Source organism: Lissotriton vulgaris, chromosome 3_1 (genome assembly GCF_964263255.1).
Source record: "Lissotriton vulgaris chromosome 3_1, aLisVul1.2, whole genome shotgun sequence".
NCBI classification, from domain to species: Eukaryota; Metazoa; Chordata; class Amphibia; order Caudata; family Salamandridae; genus Lissotriton; species Lissotriton vulgaris.
In genome coordinates this window covers 860,866,034-860,887,174 of record NC_141689.1, presented here as the reverse complement: position 1 = coordinate 860,887,174, position 21,141 = coordinate 860,866,034, and the positions used below count along the sequence as shown (strand labels likewise).

General features: G+C 42.6%; 1 protein-coding gene across 4 annotated transcripts in view; it reads right to left on the bottom strand.

Moving 5' to 3' along the window:
* Positions 1-229: 229 nt before the first annotated feature.
* The window catches only part of HSD17B3 (hydroxysteroid 17-beta dehydrogenase 3), a 1,142,586-nt gene continuing 1,121,674 nt past the window's right edge, over positions 230-21,141 (bottom strand). For all 4 annotated transcript variants that reach the window (XM_086961177.1, XM_086961176.1, XM_086961175.1 and 1 more), the window contains one exon: positions 230-2,146. The gene's annotated coding sequence lies outside the window, so the exon portion shown is untranslated. The remainder of the gene's footprint in view (positions 2,147-21,141) is intronic.

Genomic DNA, 21,141 nt, shown 5'->3' with positions numbered 1-21,141 from the left:
GAATATATGTGCTGGTTCATGTCCCATCTAGAAAGCTATTTCTGTGGGTCAGATTACATTTGATAGGAAATACATGAAAAACAAGCTTAAACAATAATTTAAAAAAAGTGCTGATAGGGTTGTGACCTGAGGGCAGGGCCTCAATAATGGGACAATTTATGTATGTAGGTAATCGGGTCCCTGATTACAAAGGGACGTAAATGTTGAGAAACACCCCAAATAGGGTGTATTGATGCAGAACAATATTTAATAACACAAGGAATCATGGAGTAGAACATTTTTCTAAACTTTTGAATGTACCTACTAATTATATAGGGGATGAACAAGATGGGACAAACAAGTCATCTGAAATTTTAATGTCATATTTGTATGCATGTCTAATTTCTTGCCTTTTACAAGGACATGAGGGGATTCTTTATTTTTTCATTCAATACATAAAAACAATCAAGATAATTATAACAGTCCTGCATCACAATGAATAGAATTAAAAAAGGAAGCACCCAATCTGGATTTATCTTGAGTAATTACCAAAAGTGCAGAAATGCTTCCCATAACTACCTCCATGTCCTCTTCATTTTAGAATGGAGTATAAATATCAGTTTTTGAGCTTGCATTTCTTAGTACCATGATGCAGTGTGAAATTTCTGATGTTGTTGAAATACAGAGGCATGAAGCTGAAGGACAATTATTTGTAATTTTCTAGGGATCAATGTAGTATAAAAAACTAGATGTCCGAGTTGGACTAAATGATCTAATGTGGAGAAGATCCTTCACATACATTAAGTGGAATGTTCAACTGGTGCCAATGGGATAAAATAACTACAGAAAGATAGGGTTAACTGGTATGTACTCCTCAAAGTCACAGCTCCTATGAGCAGGTTAACCGAATAATCTACAAATTACAACATTAAAGACAATTGCAGGGCAGCCCATAGTCTTTAGGATTTATGTCCTGTTAGGGGCAAATTAAGTCAATGGGATTAATGTATGTGTCTGTTAAATGCATAATAGATTGAAACTCAAAATAGGAGCAAATGAATGTTGGGCAACACAACCCGCAGCCATGTCAAATCCTGACTGACGATAACACTTCAAATATTTGTAGTTACAGGTTGCAGCTGATTGGATGATTTTGCACTTTGAATTCATCAAGGTTAAGCCTCATAAGAAGATACTAGACTATGTACCATCCCTTTAACATTTAACCTTTATTTTTCATCATAACCTTCCTTGTGACACACAATTCCTTTGTTGGAGATAGACTGTCCAAGTGATAGAAAGAGGACTTATGATGTAGCTGAACCCAAAAACCAAAAAATTGAAGAGGGTATTTATTTAAATACATCCTCCCAAAAACAAGAGGAGTCCGTGCTATATACTTTTCTAGTCTGTACTGGTTTGTCAATCAGGGCATTGCGCTCCAATATGTTATTTTAATGGATAGTTGTCAAAGGACAATTTAGCACATATATTCATTTTGCATTTGCTCCTATTTGAACCCGTAATAGCCGATGAGCTTACCATTTGCCAGCATATCTAGGAGAGAAAGTAAGCCACCTCACTTATTATTAAGGAAGACTAGATGGATGTCCCTTCTGCCATTGACATCAGTGCACTCTTAATGTGGCAGACATGGCTTACATCCAATTTGTGGTGGCTGGTCTGCATCCGTCCAACTCTAAATAAGGCCACAGGCCTTATTATTCGGTAATTAGATATTGTTTGCAACATTGTGTCCTGTAAATGCAGTTTCAGTTTTCATATCACTGGTTACAAGGATAACTAAAATATGTCATGGTTATAAAGAGTTCTCATTTTAGTTCAAAAAAGTTTGCAGCACTTAGAAGGTTCCCTTTGCTGTTTCTCACTTGCAGGCTTAACACATCCTTGTTGCTTTGATGACACTGACTGGATCAGATTGTGTCCTTGAAGTGCCAGGAAGCAAACCGACATACACGGAATCCCAAAAGCATTGTGAATCCTTGTTAAAGATCCTTTTTTAGGTTATTAGACGTCATCACAGCTATAAATGTCAAGGGGCTTCAATTCGCTTCATTTCAATTACAGGATATTAAAATCGAAAGTGGACAATAACATATTTGCTGCAGTAAGTGTTTTCTTGTGCTCTTGGAAGATGTCTTCTCCTCTAGAAACAAAAAGAAGAAATAAACATTAAATACTTAAAAGAAGGAAACGTAAAGTAAGCATACATAATTAATTCTAATCTCACAGCATTGAAATGTTAATTGATCATATTTTCCTGCAAGTGCATCCATTATTAAAATTACTGTTCTGTTCAAAACTCGATTTTAAATTTATGTAAATGCTTTTTAGTTGATGGCACAGTGCACCATTTTCACTGCCCACATAAGCCCATTCACCATAAAATCTTTGTGAACAGTAAACCTTGTGCACATCCAAACAGTTGAAATAGTTGTTGACATCCTCCATAGGCAAAACAAGAATGTATCCCTGTGGTTCACAGAATAGGTTACCACTTGGACCTGTTTCGGTTGCACAGTTTAGGGTAGCTTGTTGGAAGTTAAGCTAGTTGTGTCTAAAGATCTATATTACTGAGTCTTCTTTTCCGTTTACACCACATTCAAAACTGAATTGACTCCATATGCTTGAGACTGTTAATAATGCTAATTTAGAGCTGCCAAATATTGCTGAATTTCAAACTGGTCTCCACAGCATTGCGAGCTTCCTCACACTTCCATGCTCCTTCACCTCAATGGAGACCAAGGGCAATCTTTAGAAAATATTTTACAAATGATTCATGAGTTATGTAAATCTCTGTTGGAATTTACGAATGATCGGCTCATTTTTTCTGCTAACCAGATTGCCCATATCTCGTTGAAATAACATACAAAAAGGTTTTGTGTTAAGCATTGATGTTGACTTTCATAATTCATGGCATAGATTTGTCGAAACAATATATGTAAGTACCACTGAAATTAGAACTTATAAAGCTGGGGCCTGATTCACAAATATAAACTGTATAAATTCACTATTTTTTTGGGTATTCACAAACTACGAGTTAAAGTTTACTAATGGAAATGTTATGGCTGTGGAGACTCCAGAGTTGGGGCAGGATACTCCGCTCATAAAAAGATAGGACAGGCTTATCTGTTTATGTATGGAGTCACTTCTAAGAATGTGTAGTGTCGGCAGCAGTAAAATTGCTATTAATGAAATTAAACTTGTAGTTCAAGAATACAAAAAAATGTGTAACTTACCCAAAAGAGTAATTTTGCCTTTGTGAATTCGGTCCTTAGTGTAAAGGTTGCAGAAAGCAGTAGGACAGTAGGACAGAAGGTGAGAGGTGGGAGGCTGGAAAGGAGTGTAAGGAATAGTGCAAAGGAAAAGCAAAGCAAAGTGTGGTATATATTCTGTGTGAACGTAAGACTAATCAGTGCTTTACAATGCCTATGATAGAGATATGAGTGTTTGGAAAATGGATAGAGGCAGCTTAGACTTGAGACTTCAAAGGTAAAGCAAATACATGCCTATTGAGTTGAGCTTGGTAACCTATATTATTAATAGTGTCAAGATACAAATCTGTTTTGGTGGGTGTTATAAAGCAGTCATGCATAACAAAAATGGAACTTTGAAGCCCTTGAATGAAACAATGACTACAGTTGTAATTGCCACATTACTTTACGGAGTTCAATAGTATTGTCAGGTGTGTGATGATTTGTGGTGATGTGGAGAAATGTGGCAAGTGTGAATTGTGGACTGCAAAGATATTTTCAAAACACTGCAGTGTTGAGTATGGTGGGTGCATTTATTTGTGGAGGAACATGGATTGTGCTTTAAGTTTCAGGTGTATCTTTCTTGACTCTGGAAAAGAGACCTATAACCAATGTACTGAGGGGGGGGAAGCATGCTGGCTATCTTGATCTGTGGGCTCTACTCAGCAGCAGAATGAAGGCAACAAAAAGCACAGTCAAACCCTCACCAGAGAAGACCTATTGGATATGTTAGACACCTCAGCTCTTGATTTACCTTTACTGGTGTCAGTAATCCGTACTATGAAAGAATTAGGCAGAACTTGGGCAACATTTCACAAACAACCAACAGTTTCTGACAACTCTTGTGCAGATGCATCAACCAATAGGTTAACTCTGACACTGGGAATTGGAGCAAGAAGAATGCCTGGCTGCCTATTGGTAAGATCAGGTTCACTTGACATTATATAGTAGTATATTCCGAAACTACAAGATAGATGAGATTGACGTTAAGTATTCCCCTTAGGTTACAAGAAAAGGAATTTAAAAGAGAGTATACACTCTGCAGCACAGTGGTAAGAACCATTTTTTAAATTTACAAAATCACTTTTCAGTTTCTGAGTCACGCAAAAAGCTCCCTTGTTATTTCAGAAACGATTAGGCATACATTTTTATAGAGCAGTAGTAAGCACAACCTTATCCTACTACCTCAAAGACAGGCGATTGTCTAGATAAGTAAGGAATCATGACTTAACCCCAGGATAATAGACACTATGGGCCCGATTCACAGAATGAACTTAAGACTCAATCCTAAACTTACTACTGTTTTGGTATTCACAGAATGCACTTACTACTTTTGGTATTCACAGAATGAACTTACTACTTTTGGCATTCACAGAATGCAATTACTACTTTTAGTATTTACAGAATGTACTTACTCATTTCGGTATTCACAGAAGTTAGGACTCCTAACTTTAGGACTCCTAAATGCCTTCTGTGAATACCGAAAGTCTTAAAATTAGGATTTTTCTCAATTTAGTAGTAGTAAAGTTAGGACTCCTAACTTTAGGACTCCTAAATGCCTTCTGTGAATACCGAAAGTCCTAAAATTACGATTTTTCTCAATTTAGTAGTAAAGTTAGGACTACTAACTTTAGGACTCCTAAATGCCTTCTGTGAATACCGAAAGTCTTAAAATTAGGATTTTTCTCAATTTAGTAGTAGTAAAGTTAGGACTCCTAACTTTAGGACTCCTAAAAGCCTTCTGTGAATACCGAAAGTCCTAAAATTACGATTTCTCTCAATTTAGTAGTAGTAAAGTTAGGACTACTAACTTTAGGACTCCTAAATGCCTTCTGTAAATACCGAAAGTCTTAAAATTAGGATTTTTCTCAATTTAGTAGTAGTAAAGTTAGGACTCCTAACTTTAGGACTCCTAAATGCCTTCTGTGAATACCGAAAGTCCTAAAATTATGATTTTTCTCAATTTAGTAGTAGTAAAGTTAGGACTACTAACTTTAGGACTCCTAAATGCCTTCTGTGAATATCGAAAGTCCTAAAATTACGATTTTTCTCAATTTAGTAGTAGTAAAGTTAGGACTCCTAACTTTAGGACTCCTAAATGCCTTCTGTGAATACCGAAAGTCTTAAAATTAGGATTTTTCTCAATTTAGTAGTAGTAAAGTTAGGACTCCAAACTTTAGGACTCCTAAATGCCTTCTGTAGATACCGAAAGTCCTAAAATTACGATTTTTCTCAATTTAGTAGTAGTAGTAGTAGTAAAGTTAGGACTACTAACTTTAGGACTCCTAAATGCCTTCTGTGAATACCGAAAGTCTTACAATTAGGATTTTTCTCAATTTAGTAGTAGTAAAGTTAGGACTCCTAACTTTACTACTACTAAATTGAGAAAAATCAGCCCATGCCCTAACCTGCCAAAATAGAAACAGCAGCATGTGACACTGCAAAGGAAGCTACAGCAAAGGCACACGCACAGCAGCTCCACATAACATCAACAAAATACACAAACGTGAGTCACAGCACACAAGGATGGGGAACACGTATGGAAACACAGGATGTGGAGCGGATGCCCAGCCCAAACCCACCGACACAGGCTCGAAAGGCGGGAGCTCCAGCCGCACGGTACAACCTCTCCCACTGACAAGAACAGGAAGGAATGGCCAAAGGAGATGTGGTGAGGGCAGAAGCGGGGAGAAGCCCAGCGGAAGAGCGCCTGCACTGCAGGCATGGGGCCCCTGGTACGAACCCCGGCATCTCCAGGAGACCCCGCCCCCCCTCCATGCCACACCCAGAAGGAGAGTCAGCCAACAGACCCCCAAAGCAGCAGGAGAAAAACAACGGACCGCTACGCGGTACTCACAAAGGGGGCAGGAAGGCGCACCACAAGCCCACTGCCCCCAAGAACCAGCCCAGGCGGGCACCAGGAAACCAGCGCCGGGAGGAGAAGCCCGCCCAAGACGGCCGCCAAGGCCACAGCAAGGCCTGCTCCAGCATCGACCCAATCGAGGGGAGGCAGGAAGAAGAGGAGGCCGGCAGGACAGCAAACGCCAGGCATGGGACCCAGGAGCATCACCCAGCAGAGCCCCAGGACCCGCCAAACAGCCGCAGCAGCGCGTCCTCCACACCGGCCAAGCCACAGGGAGACGCGCAATGCAACCCGGAAGAGACCGGGAGGAACGGCGCCCCAGCCGCAAAGGACTCGTCGACAATCAACGCAGCTCCTGGAAAGCCTGGCAGGCCAGGAGAATGCGGAAGAGGACAGCGAGGACAGCCCAGCAGCCCTGACGGGAAGTCCAGTGAAGAATCCATCAAGTAAGTCCAACACGTCCAAATCCGTCGGAAGACAGAAAAAAAGAACAGGCTGCATGCTAGGCTGGTACCGCTTATGTATTCCCAGTGGGAGGGTGTGGGTAGGGTATCTCAGCATGCTCCTTTTCTTTTTTCCTGTCGTGGAGATGGTCATCTCCAATTAGTAAGGAATGGGACCAGGACAGGAGCGACATGGGGTTAATCTCTATTACACATACGGGTCAGGAAGCAAGGCTGGCGGTATTGTTTACTACTTGGAACCCGTTGAATGCAAAGATTGATACTCCAAACCTGCTTGCGTTAAGTCTTTCTCTGGGAAGAAAAAAGCTGGGGGTCCCTGCAAAGCATCGGTACTGTCTTGACTGATGCTTTACATGTGCAGAGAATGCACAACACAACAGCCCTCTGACAACAAATTACTGGCCAGATGTACTAAGATACAGGCTGCAAAATTTGGATACAATTTGCGACTGAACTTGGTACAACCAGTATTTAATTTTGTGAATCTACCTATATATTAATAGGTCAGTTTGCAAAATGATGATTTAAAGTGGGTCGCATAAGGCTGTACAAAATAATATTAACAAAGAGGTTGGAAATTGTGACTCACTCTAATTACCTGCAAAGACCTAGATGGTGGCCTGCAAGAAACTGCAGCAAAACATGCGGGTTTTTTTATTGAACGTGAAATCATTCTTTTAAATTGGCCCAACTTCCTTAAAGGAAAAGGGGCGTTTACAAAAAAAAAAAGGTTTACATTTTTGGAAATTATCAGTGATAACTGTCTGCTTTCCCCTGGACCATAGCCTCCTCCCCTAGAAGCTGCTACCTAATTCACAAAGGGGACGTGTTGCAAACAGGACTGCTTCTTGTTTGCGTATCATTTACCACTTGGTAGTCAGCAACTTTTAAATGGTTTGCGAATAGAATTCCCATTGCAAACTATTGATAATTATGGTACTGAATCACAATTTGGAAGGGATGCCCACAATATGCCACTTCCAAATTGAGAAACAGTATCTATTCAGAAACGTTTAGATGTTGGTCATAAACACTCAGGGCCTATTCGCAAAGGTAAATGTACACTTGTGTAAATCTACAGATGTATGTTCACTCTCACACTTTTGAGTGGCTTTACTGCTTTTGGCTATTCCTCATTTACGAGTGTAAAGTTACTCAAAAGTGCAGACAGATGTGTCTCCATCTCCTGAAAGAGGTGGCAGTGCCAAATTTACATGTGCATGTTACCACAGCCAAAAGGGAGCAGTAGAAAGTCCAGCACCACACACGGCCAACCACTGATACTGCAACAGCCAACTACAGAAATTACCGGATGCAGGGACTTGAGACAGTAGGAAAAGGGAGTAAACATAAATTATTAATTTTGTCTTTTAAAAAATGTATATACATTAAATTAAATATTAAAATTATTACATATATATTAAAAATAAATATTAGGTATTGCTAATATATTTAATAAATGTTTTAAGCATAAAAATAAATGTAACTTTATTTATCATATTGAAATTCATTTAATAAATATGTTAAAAAAAAGGTAATTGTTTTAATGTTACTACTAGTAACTTTTCAAATATAAGTGGAGGTCTCCGCTACCGAGAAAGAGATCCATATATGGAGAAAAAGGAAGCAGTTAAAAGTGTAAACTTTTATTAAACTTAAAAAGAAAATCGATTACATTTCTTCCATTAGAAAATGTAATTAATTTTAAATAATGTAATGTAATATATTTATTTTAATTTTAGCACAATATAAAAAGTTACAGCAATATTAACAATTTAAAAGTAAAATTTAATTGCTTTGAATACATTCAATTTTAAATTATTTTCCTGAAATTTTAATTATAACAAATCCCACCTAAAGAATATATATATATATATATATATATATATATATATATATATATATATATATATATATATATATATATATATATATATATATATATATATATATATATATATATTTATGTATTAATTTTTTATATGGTTTATATATATGTGTATTATAAGTATTTTAATTATATTTTAATAAAAACTAACTTTGCATTACAATTATCAAACAAAATATGTTTTATTTAAGAAAAAAATATTATTTTCTTACCTAGTTTAAATAAGCTAACTCAATTTAACAATATTTCCTCGGGGTTTTATTTTAAGTCCTACATCCATTATTTCCAATGGGAGGGTGTTGTAATGACAGTAGTTGGTCATAGGTGGTGCCTTACCTACTCTAGGTCTGAGCTGGAGTAATATACTATTTTAGGCCCCTTTTTGTCTGTTATAACTTCAGAACTGAGGTTTGTGAATAGCAATGTGCTTATTCTTTTGCTGGCGGGTGCATCTCCTTCCTTAACCCCTCCCTACCATCCCCAATCCCCTCATTTACCCTCTGTAAGCCCCCTCCTTACTCCTCTGTCAGCTCCTCCCATTTAGTCCTTTTAGCCAGCCACTCCCCCAGTCCTTCTCAAATTTACTTTTAAGTAATAAACGTGCATGTGTGAGGATCTCTCCATAGAAAAGATAGGAGAATCGGAGTTGGTAATTGAAACTCTTAGGTTTGTTAATAGCATTTTGTAGTATTTTTGAAGCACTATTGTAGTACTACTTTATATGTATAACAAAATACAGTTTGAGAATAGGCCACACAGTAACCTGCACTCTCAAAGGTATCCCTGGTTCCTCGTTGGTAGCATAGCCAAGCGCAGGGCTTAAACTCTGCAACAGTGATAGGCATGCAAGATGCTGCAAAATTAAAAAGAAAACATAATATATTAATTATATGTGCATACTTTCACCCTATTTCCAATAATCTTTAATCTACCGTAATAAAACAAGTTACTAAACACGTTTTAAGTCACCCATTGATATTTTAAAGTGACTCAATATACTGGATCGTACCCTTGTGCAGACATCTTGGAATAAGGCTACACAAACAAGCATTGCGCATTTACAGGTCAGATACAGGTTCTTGTGTGATTTTCTCAATAGATATATTTTTAGAGTCAGTCTTGCCTATTCGCACAAGGATATTTATGTAAATGTCAGAACACAACCAATGAGCATATACGCTGACTGTAATCATGACACCTTAGCTACAGATGCACACAACTATTCAACAAACCACTAAACATAATCGCCGAATAATAGATACATTTTTAACAAAATATTGATTTTATACAGCATAACCTCCAAATTTATGTTTTAAAGTGCGAAAGCTTTTATTCAGATTTTATTAAAACTTAAAAAACAATATTTTTCATTATGGCATCCCTTTGGGAAACTTCAGCTTTGAGTTTATTTAATCGTTTGTTACCCAATGTGACTTAATATTTTATGCTGCTTTCATGGTCATTAACCGAAATAAAGTTTAAATTTAAAAGCGAAAGAGACTCAACATACCTAATTAAGCAGAGGATCAGAATGTGGTAGACAACAGACGACAAAAACCCATTGATCATGAAGAGGGTTGGCGAGGCCTGTGTTGTGAGCCTAGTCTAAGGTAAGGAAGAGCATTGAGGCTGGATGACCAGGGGCCACCCCAGGGAGAATGGCTTGGTGTCCACCCAGCACTGAGTAAGGGAGGGGCAGTAAAACAGGAGGAGAAACGGGCCGGAACCGGGTTGAGGATGAACAGGACTGCACTGGTGATGCCGGAAGAGAGTGGTGTTGCGGGACCTAGCAGGACATGAAGGATACACATGGGGTCTGGCATCCTGGTGTCAAAGGGCAAATACGTTGAGGAGAAAAAAAATAGATTTTTTTTTAATTTAAAATAATGTTATATTTTAACAATATAACAATATAAAAAATGTTACAACATTAATAACCTATTTTACATTGAAGACTTAATTATTATGAGTAAGTAATTAAAACACTTTATTTGTTTCGGTTATTTAAAACATTTACAAATCGATAAAAAGAGCATAAAAACAGAAATCTATAGTGAATGATATCATGATACCTCATATAAACTCGAACAGCCTATATAAAACGGCTGATAACTTAGCCAGCTCAGCTGCTGATAGGGAAAAAGAAAATGTCTCTGGGGACCGAGAAGGGATGCAAATTACACAATTCCCTCTAGGCTCAGAAGTGAAATTCAAATCCTCATTTCAAGGCGTTAACCAGGGGCAGTGGCAGATCAATGGAAAAAAAATTGTTGGGCCTAAGAACTCCAAGGCTGTACCTAGAACTCATGTGAGTACAATTAATGGCTAAAAAACACTGATAATTCTTGCACACATGACCAACTGGTAACAGATTAATAATTTGAACGTTAAGCAGTACATTAGAGCTGCCATAGTCCATATACATCCAGACACTTGGACAGGAAGCTCCTGTGCACAGTATTTTGTTATTCAGGAGCTTAACTGATTGACGAATACATTTCAAATAGCAAGCTGACAATTGTGGCCAATTCCAGGACTGGCAGGCAGCAACTGCACCTTGGCAGGTTCTCAAGTTTAGTTGCAGGAAGAGTGGCTACAGCCAATATCTTCGAAGTGGTATTAGGGGGAAACAGATACAGGTCAGAGACTCCGACAGTGCTCCGCAAAGCTGGTTTGACTGCTCTGTGGTACCTTTCGCTCGCCCAAAACGATATTCCTTCAATGGGATCACCTCACACTGTAGAAAAAGGTAGGGCTAGGACCTTTCTCAAGATTTGCCCGGCGCTAACCGCCCTTGTACCATTCAAATTACCAAGCAATGAGGCAGGCGCCGGAGACCAGAAGGCAGGAAACAGAAGTTTATTCCGACGGAGCAGAACACATCAGATCAGACAACAAGGTATCGTCTCGAGGTGCTCTAACAAGTGAGCTGAGACTCTGTCTTTTATACCTTGCAGAACACTTGGCACTACAATCATGATATTGTGTAACAAGAAAAATACATCCCCATGATCCTTGTGTCAATCCTACCCCACATGTGTTCACAATAGGGACCCTTGACCTGCTGATAAGAGGGGAGGGTAATCACGCAGCTAAGTGTTCCGTCAACAGTTTAGGATGTGTGCGCCTGATCATAGCCCAGGGGGTGGGGTGGCCAGGATCAATAGTGGATCCTTTGAAGAGGAGTGACTTCATACAATAAGGGCAGTAAATGGTATCTCCCGGCTCAGGCGATGGCCTCGGACATGTGTGGTCAGCCGGACTTGGGGGAAGAGGTCATCAAAGGAGTGGTATTCATGCCGCGTGGACAATCGAGCGCGGAGGGAAGGCTTGTCAACAGAGGGGCATTCATGGAAGGAAAGGAGGTGTTTGGTCAGGCGCGGCCGTGACTCCCAAGGACAGGGTCTTGCAGAGGAGGAAGGTTTATGACTTGTCCATGTGAGGGAGAAGGAGGGGGTCAGGGTGCGCGCAGGGTCAGAGTCGCACAGAGAGAGGGAGGTCTTATGACCCGTACATGAGAGAACAGGGGCAGTCAGATACAGCTGGGGGGCTATGTCAGCTGAGGCGAAGGATGCTTCTTCAAGAGGGAAATGGGGGGGGTGCCTGGGTCAAGCAGGAGGGTTGCCTTTCATAGCAGGGTCGCGCAGAGTGCTGAGTTTCATGGTCTATGCATGGGAGAGTGGGAGGGGGGTGCTCAAATGCACGCAGGAGGGAAGCCGGGGATTTTATAAAAACGGACAGAGAGGCCATGGCCTAAAATGGCTGTCATGTACATATGGGCACGGACTTTCATTGGCAGAATGATGCGGTCAACATTTCAGGGTATACGTGGTGCCTACAGGGAGGGGGACGGGAGAGGGCAAATGAACGCCGCTTAGGTACATTAATTTTGCTAATTTCCACAGTCGCCGCTTTTAACATAAGCGAGTTCATTTTCCTATTCTTCCTAGTTGATGGGCGTATATATAAACAACAACAGTTCATTTTCCTATCCTTCCTAGTTAAGGGGCGTACATATAAACATGTGGTTGATGAAATAGCATTTGTCAATACTAACATATTGCATAAAAATCATGAACAGTTGATGTGATGGGCAGAATGCAGCACATAGGAAATTGCATTTGTCGAGTTCCTATCATTTCAAAAGCACTACATAGCATAAATGTTTCTGACTTAAAAATGTGACCAATGAACATTTTGACCAAGCAGTTGAGGGCGGAATTCAGTTCAATACACAAGATCTCTTCGTCCCAGTGTCTTTTATCAGTGAGCCATCACTGGTAGGCTCTAGTCCGTGTCCTTTCGTTGGCGCTGTTGAGCACCGGCGGTGGAGCTATAGGTCCAGCTCGGTTCTATCCTTACGCGTTGCAGGGTGCGGTCAGTCCTCTGCTGTTAGACCACAGTCCTGTTCCCTAACCAATCCTTTTAGTGGCGCCTTAAGTTTGGCACCTATATTTCCGTGGCGTAACCCCATTTCCATCTAGATGCTGTTCTTCCTTTCAGCAGAGAGTCGCATGGAAAAGAGGGTGTGTTGTTTCGATAGTCGATGGGAGTGAGAGGGCGGAGTGGGGGCAGATTTCCTGGGACACACCAAAGGGACCAAGGGAGCAATGGATAACAAGCAAGCGGGCCCATCAATCGGGCTTGAAAAGAGGGACGGAGGCTCCAGGCACACGTGGGTTGGCGGACAGAGAGCTTCAGGACAGCCCTTCATCCTTTCTTTTACCGCCTCTGAGGGTGCTGCCTCGTCCCGTTTCTTGTTGTGCTGCGGCTCCACCTTTGGTCGAGGTCGCATGTGTCTCATGATCTGCAGCCACGCTGTGCGTCACGTCCGGCCCTTCTCCTCCGGTGATTGAGTATCTTTAAATGGGTAAAAACAAGTTTTAGAGACCTGGCAGGAGAAGAGATTTTTACATTTGAATTCCACTCACAATCCTAGCACCTGGCGTTATGCTCATTGGTCATAGTCAGAAGTCTATTAGCATGAAGTAAGTAGGTGGGTATTTCTACTGCGTTCGCACCAAGTCTAATCGGCGTTCGTTCATGACATATATGGACAGAGGTCAGACTCCTGTCACTTGCGTATTTCATCAAAAACCCCAAGATTGACAACATTCAGGGGAGACTCGTCCTTCTAACCCGAGCCTTAACAGTCTTACATTTCCCTTTAGAGCTGGCTAACTCTTTCAAACAGAGCGGGGGTGCAATCATTGAAAGACAGGGTCAAACAGGTTTTTCTCGAGGGGCGGCAGTTACTCATGGTCATCAGATATATATATCGGGGACAGTAGCTGGGGTCAATCAAGTGGGGCGGGGACGCTTCGGGCATTCGCGCTTGGGTGCAAAAGGGGGTGGGGCAATCTGGGCATTGGGGGTCAATCTGGACCTTGGCGCTTGTCTCTAACAATAAAAATTAGGATGCCATTGACATATAGTCCCCTTTTTAAGAGGGCCAGATTAGGGGACCTTAGTCGTCTCACCTGTCCTTTCCTTCTCAGCCAATTCGAGTTCATTCATTTTGTAGAAAGGAGAGGTAGTAATATGGCGAGATACAGTCATTTTAGTTTTGGTCAATGTCGCTGAACACCTTCGCGTTCAATAAGTATCCAATCAGACTGGTGCCGACGGGGCACAATATTACCATACAAAAAGGATGGGACAGGGGGACTCTCGTAGGGAGTGAGAGTCGTCCGCAACCTAAACGAGCCATTCGGTACACGTATGACATGTAGAGAGAGATAGAGAGAGATAGAGAGAGAAACAGACAGAGACGTGTACGAAAATAGGTCATTTAGTGTGCTCACAACACAGAACGACAGAGGTCAGGTAACACGCAAACGCAGACAGAGGGAAGACATAAACCCGTACATTACATACACACAAACTCAGACAAGGGAAGACAGTACATGCGTTACATACAAAAGAGTTCACGACAAAACATAAAACAATTATTGGCCAAACAGAACTTCTGCATGCTGCGCATCTTTAGTATCCTATTTATCTACGTGCTGAGCTCTTTTTACCTTTTTCCTCCTTTTCCTCTCATTTCCCTTTTCGTTTGTTATTTCTTCGAGCCTTCTCATTTGCCAATACTTACACCTCGATTAGTTGATCAGAAATTAACCTGGTCGCGCTATTTACTCATGGTTGGATCTTAAATCATTTTTCAGTTTCTTCCTTTGGTGGGAAGTTCTCCAGGCTGAGGAAACGGCAAGTATTGATCGGGAGAACAGTCGGACAGCTTGGCTAGATCTATAATGTGAGAAGGGGGGGGGGGGAGCAGTATTTTTGAACATCAGCAACATTTCTAACTTCCCAGACGGCAGCAGCCTTGGTAACCCTAACTCTTGCATTTTTCTTCTGTCCTTTCCCTACCTAGTCAAACGTCTAGTTACATTCTTTAACGTGTTATCTCAAGTCAATTTTCGTCATACAGTACCCGTCAAGTCTCTATGTCAGTCCATCCTCCCAGCCGTTCTAACGTGCTAATTTCCAGTCAATTTCCGTCATACAGTACCCGTCGAGTTTCTATGTCAGTCCATTTTCTCAGTCGCTATGCTCTAATGGAGGAACAGTCACATTTAAGTCTATGTCTCTAAAAACTTATCGTCATGAGGACTATGCTCATATTCCCTCCTTCCCTTTTTCGTCGGTTGTTCGATCATCGTTCTCCCATACTTCAGCCGATGTTCCAACGCGACCTGCAGAAGGGAGGAGAAAGAAGGGGTGGGGGGGCAGCATTCAAACCTCATCAGCATGCAGTAATCCGGAAATGTTTTTACCTACCACATACTCGACCTATCTCCACGTAGTGCATTTCTTTGCCATCTCGGCGTTTAAGCCCAGAGGGACCAGTAGCGTCAGATAGATAATCATTGATGATCTGCGTATCTACATGAGTTACTTGGCCGCGACCCCTTTAGGTTGCGTGCAAGGGTGGCGGTCAGGTGGCATTTCTGTGGTGTCGTTAAAAAGCGTCTAAAACACTTTTCCGGCTGCCTGTCACACATAATGTAGCTGCTAAATATCGGGTCCTTTTTAACCTTCAGCCTTCATCATACTTATTCTTTGCTCATAGTAGTAAAATCATCCAAAACTCATTAATGCAACCGCTACAACTATGCTTTCTTTTTCAAAATACTTTTAATAAAAAAAAGTGTTGATGTATAAATACAGGCCTACAACCCAGTGGACCGGCCACGGAGCATATTGGAACTGTACATAAGAAGAGCGAAGTTGGGGGCAGTTCATTGCATAAAAGTGCAGCAGTGCAATAAAATCGTATCAAACTTCCCTACAGAGCAAGCATGATGCATGTCAAGAGGTCAGTTCTCAATTAATTCATTAATTCATTATCCAGATGCTCACTCGGTTCCCAAATTACACCATTTCATTGTTCCCAATCATAATTAGTACCCACCCTAGATCAGTTCATTGTCCAAACACATGGTCAATATCTGTCTTACATTGCTTCTTTCTTTAAACACATACTCATTATCCATCTTATCGACTTCCATTGTCCAAAAAATGCATGCATATCTCAGTGCATCAATATTCGAGCAATCCGGGTGAACAGGGAGTTCGAAAGTTTTGTTTCGTGTATCGGCGCCATTTTGGGCGAGGTCAGGCAGGTTCCGGTATAGTCAGAATGTCTTCAATGACTCATGGTTGGACCAGAACCTTCCGTTGGCAGTTCAAAAAGTTTTTGTGCAATGTGGTAACAGTCTAACAATATGGACCATTTAGTCAAAGAGTGGGGAGGGCGGCAACAATTTTCCTACCGGGTCACTCTGGTGTTCCACCGGAACTGAACAAGTCTGTACCTTGGCTGTGTTTTAGCCATTTCCAAACTGACGCTGGCGCCGGCAGGAGTGCGTCGATGTCACGGTTCCCAGTGAGGGGGACGGTGGCACCCATGCGGAGGGGTCGGGGGCCCCCCGGCTCTCATAGAATCTTCAAAGTCGAGGAGAGAAGGCATGGGGCGTGTGCCCGTCCTGGGCAAAAGACCGTTTTTCGTTGTGGACCCTCTTTAAGTAAGAGCGTTGGGGTGTCGCTGGAAGCCTCCACCTGAAGGGAGGTGGGGGAGGCTCGTTCGCGCCGCCTCCCCCTTCCAGCGACCCCGCGCCGTTCCTCGGCTCCGCCGCTTCGGTATTGGCCGTGCCGGTTATTGAAGATGGGGGGGGGTGGTCGGCGGCTGAGGCAAGACAGCCCCCCCCCCTTCCTCTTTGACAGGTGGCGGGACTACCTCCAACTCTCCAGAGGTGGACATGTGGCGGGACTACCTGTGACTATCCAGGAATTTGACATGTGGCAGGACTACTTGCAAGCGCCGCCGTTCTCGCTTTTGGCTTCGGCCTTCTTCGCGGGTCGGACCAGGCGAGAGACAGAGGGGGGTGGGTGGTCGGTGGCTGAGGCAAGACAGCCCCCCCCGTGGCCTGCAGGGCAGCAGAAGAGGAGAGATGGAGAGGTCTCTGTCATTCTTTGGACCGCCTGCCCAACATCATCTCCTACTGACCGTGGCCAGGCGGGCCCCTCGTGCCTCGAGGCCTCGCCTTCCGGATGGGCGTAACCGCGGACCTGTTGCACTTCGGGAGCTTCCGGAAATGGGGGTAGGTACCTATTGAATTTGTTTCTATTTCGTGTGACCGTTATTTGGGCGTGGTGGGCAATGAAGCAGACATGTTTAGGGCAGAAATAGGCAACGGAACCTAGCTACCTCGTGGCTGCCTTGGTGTCAAGCTTGTCTTCCCTCGCCATTTGTATGTTTCTTATTACGGGTTGTTTCTAGCGTTTCTTATTTTATTTTTAGCGAAGTTGATAACTCCTCAGTGGCCTACTGATTTCGCTCAACTCCTTTTCTTGTATTTTTATGCCATAACCTATTATAAGCTAAAGCGACTAGTCCATGCTTAGTGAATATGTCCTTATTAGGGGTGCCCTCCAGTGGAGCTGGATGGTTCATCTCTAATAAGCGGTCCGGGCTAAACAGGCTACCAACCAGTGGGGAGAAGACAGGCATGACGGATTACAACGGGGACAAAAGTCTGCACTACCTATCTTATCACGGCGGGCAAAGACTAGACAGAATATTTCTATTCTCCGTTGTTTGCCGGCGGTGAATACCTCAAACGAACCAATACCGAATAATCGGCCAATCAAACAATTCAGTGGGGAGAATAAGTGGGCACGAAAAGTTATCGCTACCCACTCTTTCTCTACCTGCAAAGAGAGACCTTGTTCTTCCCTGTTTGCAGACAAAGAATCTCCAGACAATAATCCACGAACGACAGTTCGGGAAACAGTGGGGGAGGAAGATAGGCACGACGGATTACAATGGGGACAAAAGTCTGCGTTACCTATCCTTCACTGTTTGCAAAGAGAGAGCCTGTTTGTTTTTCCCCGTTTGCAGACAGCGAATCTCCAGAGGTTTCAACAAAGCGTAATACTAGTATTATCCAAACAAAACAATCTTTTCTCAATTCGTCGTGTTTACACGACCTTACCCGGACCGCGTGGACGGTTTCCTGTCTCCTGGATCCAGCGCCCGATCGTCCTCTCTTCTTCGTGATGCCCGTGGCACTCCTGATGGTTCCCAGTCAGGACCGTGGATCACTCGAGAGAGGTCTGTTCAGAACTAGTGAAGGTCGGATGATCGGCTGTCAGACGAGGGTCTATCGGACACGAGCTCTTCCCGATCGTTGCAGTCGTTCACTCTGTCATCGGGACCTCTCCCACTGGATCCACGTGTCGCTGATGGGCCCCACGCTTTGGGACGCCAATTGTAGAAAAAGGTAGGGCTAGGACCTTTCTCAAGATTTGCCCGGCGCTAACCGCCCTTGTACCATTCAAATTACCAAGCAATGAGGCAGGCGCCGGAGACCAGAAGGCAGGAAACAGAAGTTTATTCCGACGGAGCAGAACACATCAGATCAGACAACAAGGTATCGTCTCGAGGTGCTCTAACAAGTGAGCTGAGACTCTGTCTTTTATACCTTGCAGAACACTTGGCACTACAATCATGATATTGTGTAACAAGAAAAATACATCCCCATGATCCTTGTGTCAATCCTACCCCACATGTGTTCACAATAGGGACCCTTGACCTGCTGATAAGAGGGGAGGGTAATCACGCAGCTAAGTGTTCCGTCAACAGTTTAGGATGTGTGCGCCTGATCATAGCCCAGGGGGTGGGGTGGCCAGGATCAATAGTGGATCCTTTGAAGAGGAGTGACTTCATACAATAAGGGCAGTAAATGGTATCTCCCGGCTAAGGCGATGGCCTCGGACATGTGTGGTCAGCCGGACTCGGGGGAAGAGGTCATCAAAGGAGTGGTATTCATGCCGCGTGGACAATCGAGCGCGGAGGGAAGGCTTGTCAACAGAGGGGCATTCATGGAAGGAAAGGAGGTGTTTGGTCAGGCGCGGCCGTGACTCCCAAGGACAGGGTCTTGCAGAGGAGGAAGGTTTATGACTTGTCCATGTGAGGGAGAAGGAGGGGGTCAGGGTGCGCGCAGGGTCAGAGTCGCACAGAGAGAGGGAGGTCTTATGACCCGTACATGAGAGAACAGGGGCAGTCAGATACAGCTGGGGGGCTATGTCAGCTGAGGCGAAGGATGCTTCTTCAAGAGGGAAAAGGGGGGGTGCCTGGGTCAAGCAGGAGGGTTGCCTTTCATAGCAGGGTCGCGCAGAGTGCTGAGTTTCATGGTCTATGCATGGGAGAGTGGGAGGGGGGTGCTCAAATGCACGCAGGAGGGAAGCCGGGGATTTTATAAAAACGGACAGAGAGGCCATGGCCTAAAATGGCTGTCATGTACATATGGGCACGGACTTTCATTGGCAGAATGATGCGGTCAACATTTCAGGGTATACGTGGTGCCTACAGGGAGGGGGACGGGAGAGGGCAAATGAACGCCGCTTAGGTACATTAATTTTGCTAATTTCCACAACACCTTAAACATAATAAACTCTGCTTCATCGACATTTTCCAGGGCAAATCAAAGAACTCAGCGATTCCAGATTCATTGTACTCAGAGTGCGGAATTCCAGGTCTCTGCATGGCAGTGACTGCATCAATGTGCAATGATCTTAAAATGAATCTGGCTTGCTTAAATAAAACCCTAGATATGAGGTTTTGAATTATTTTACTGCTCCAGATTTCTTCTGCTGCTAAGGCATTAACTGCAGATGCAAAATAGTGGTGACACTTCAGATCCTTACTTCGGATTGACTTCCAGATTAAGGTCCTGATTTTGATGTTGGCCGTATTACAGCCAAGCCGCGGTGGGCCCAAGAAGACCGCCAAGGTGGCGGTTTCCCACCCACTGTTTATTTAGATGAGGCCTGCATGCGGTGTACTGGCAGCGGTTTTGCTGAAGGTGGGACTCAATGGACTTGATACAATGGCAGCGGCTATGGAATGGAGGTAAGTGACACACACACACTATCTCTTAGCCATAGGTGCACTCCCACACTGCACACTACACAGCACATACACACATGTACCAATTGCCAGTCTGAAACACCACAACCCGTACCACCTAACGCACCCTGGCAATGCGGCGTCCCTACCTCATAACATATCAATGGGGTGGGTTATTCTTTCTCCGTGGGCCAGTGGCAGCAGAGAGGGCAGGTGTTTTCCAGTCGAAGACGGGGGGAAGTGGAGAAAAGGTGAGTTTTCACCCCTTCCCTCCAATCCACCAACTAAGCAGTGGCGGTTGGACCGCCACTTTTTCTTGGTGGTGAGGCACATCTAAATCTGCAAGGCTAGAAAGCTGACTGCGGTGTTCCCGGCATTCCCTTTTCCGTTTGCTGCCGCCATCGACGTGGCAGATGTTTCTTGGTGGAGACCGCAGTTCGAATGCAGTCTTTTGTATGTGGGACCGCCAACATCTGAATATGGCGGGCACACGATCGAAGCAGTGGGCAAGTTTAAAAGACAAAAAGTTAATGGCGGTACCGTTACTGCCAACATCTAAATCAGGCCCTAAGTGTCTAGCATGTTAGACTCAGCACTCCTTGCCCTTGCACAGTAGGCAATAAAATAAGGGTATACAGACATAATATCGACAACAAAAATATCAAGGTAGTTCAATATCGAGTTTAAAATATCGAGTAGACAGAATATGGATAAGACAGAATATAGACTACAAAAATATAGATGGATAGAATATAGACAACAAAAATATTGAATTTTAGGTAAGTAAGTCAATTTATGGTATTTAATTTTTGCGTAATATAATTCTGGAGCGGGTTGTGGGTTTATATGGGAATAGGATGGGAAGTAATTTAATTATAATTAATTAAATATTTTAATTTATTGGTATTTATGTACAATTAATTGTTAATGAATTATTAATTGGCAATTAATTAAAATATAATTGGTAATTAATTTTTATTAATTGATTAATTGTTAATTATGTGAATTTTATTTATTTATTTTCTGGAGCGGGTTGTGGGTTTATAGGGGAATAGGGTGGGAAGTTTAAGTATAATTAATTAAATATTTTAATTTATTGGTATTAATGTACAATTAATTGGTAATTAATTATTAATTTGCAATTAATTACAATATAAATGGTAATTAATTTTAATTAATTGATTAATTGATAATTATATGAATTTTATTTATTTATTTTCTGGAGAGGGTTGTGGGTTTATAGGGGAATAGGG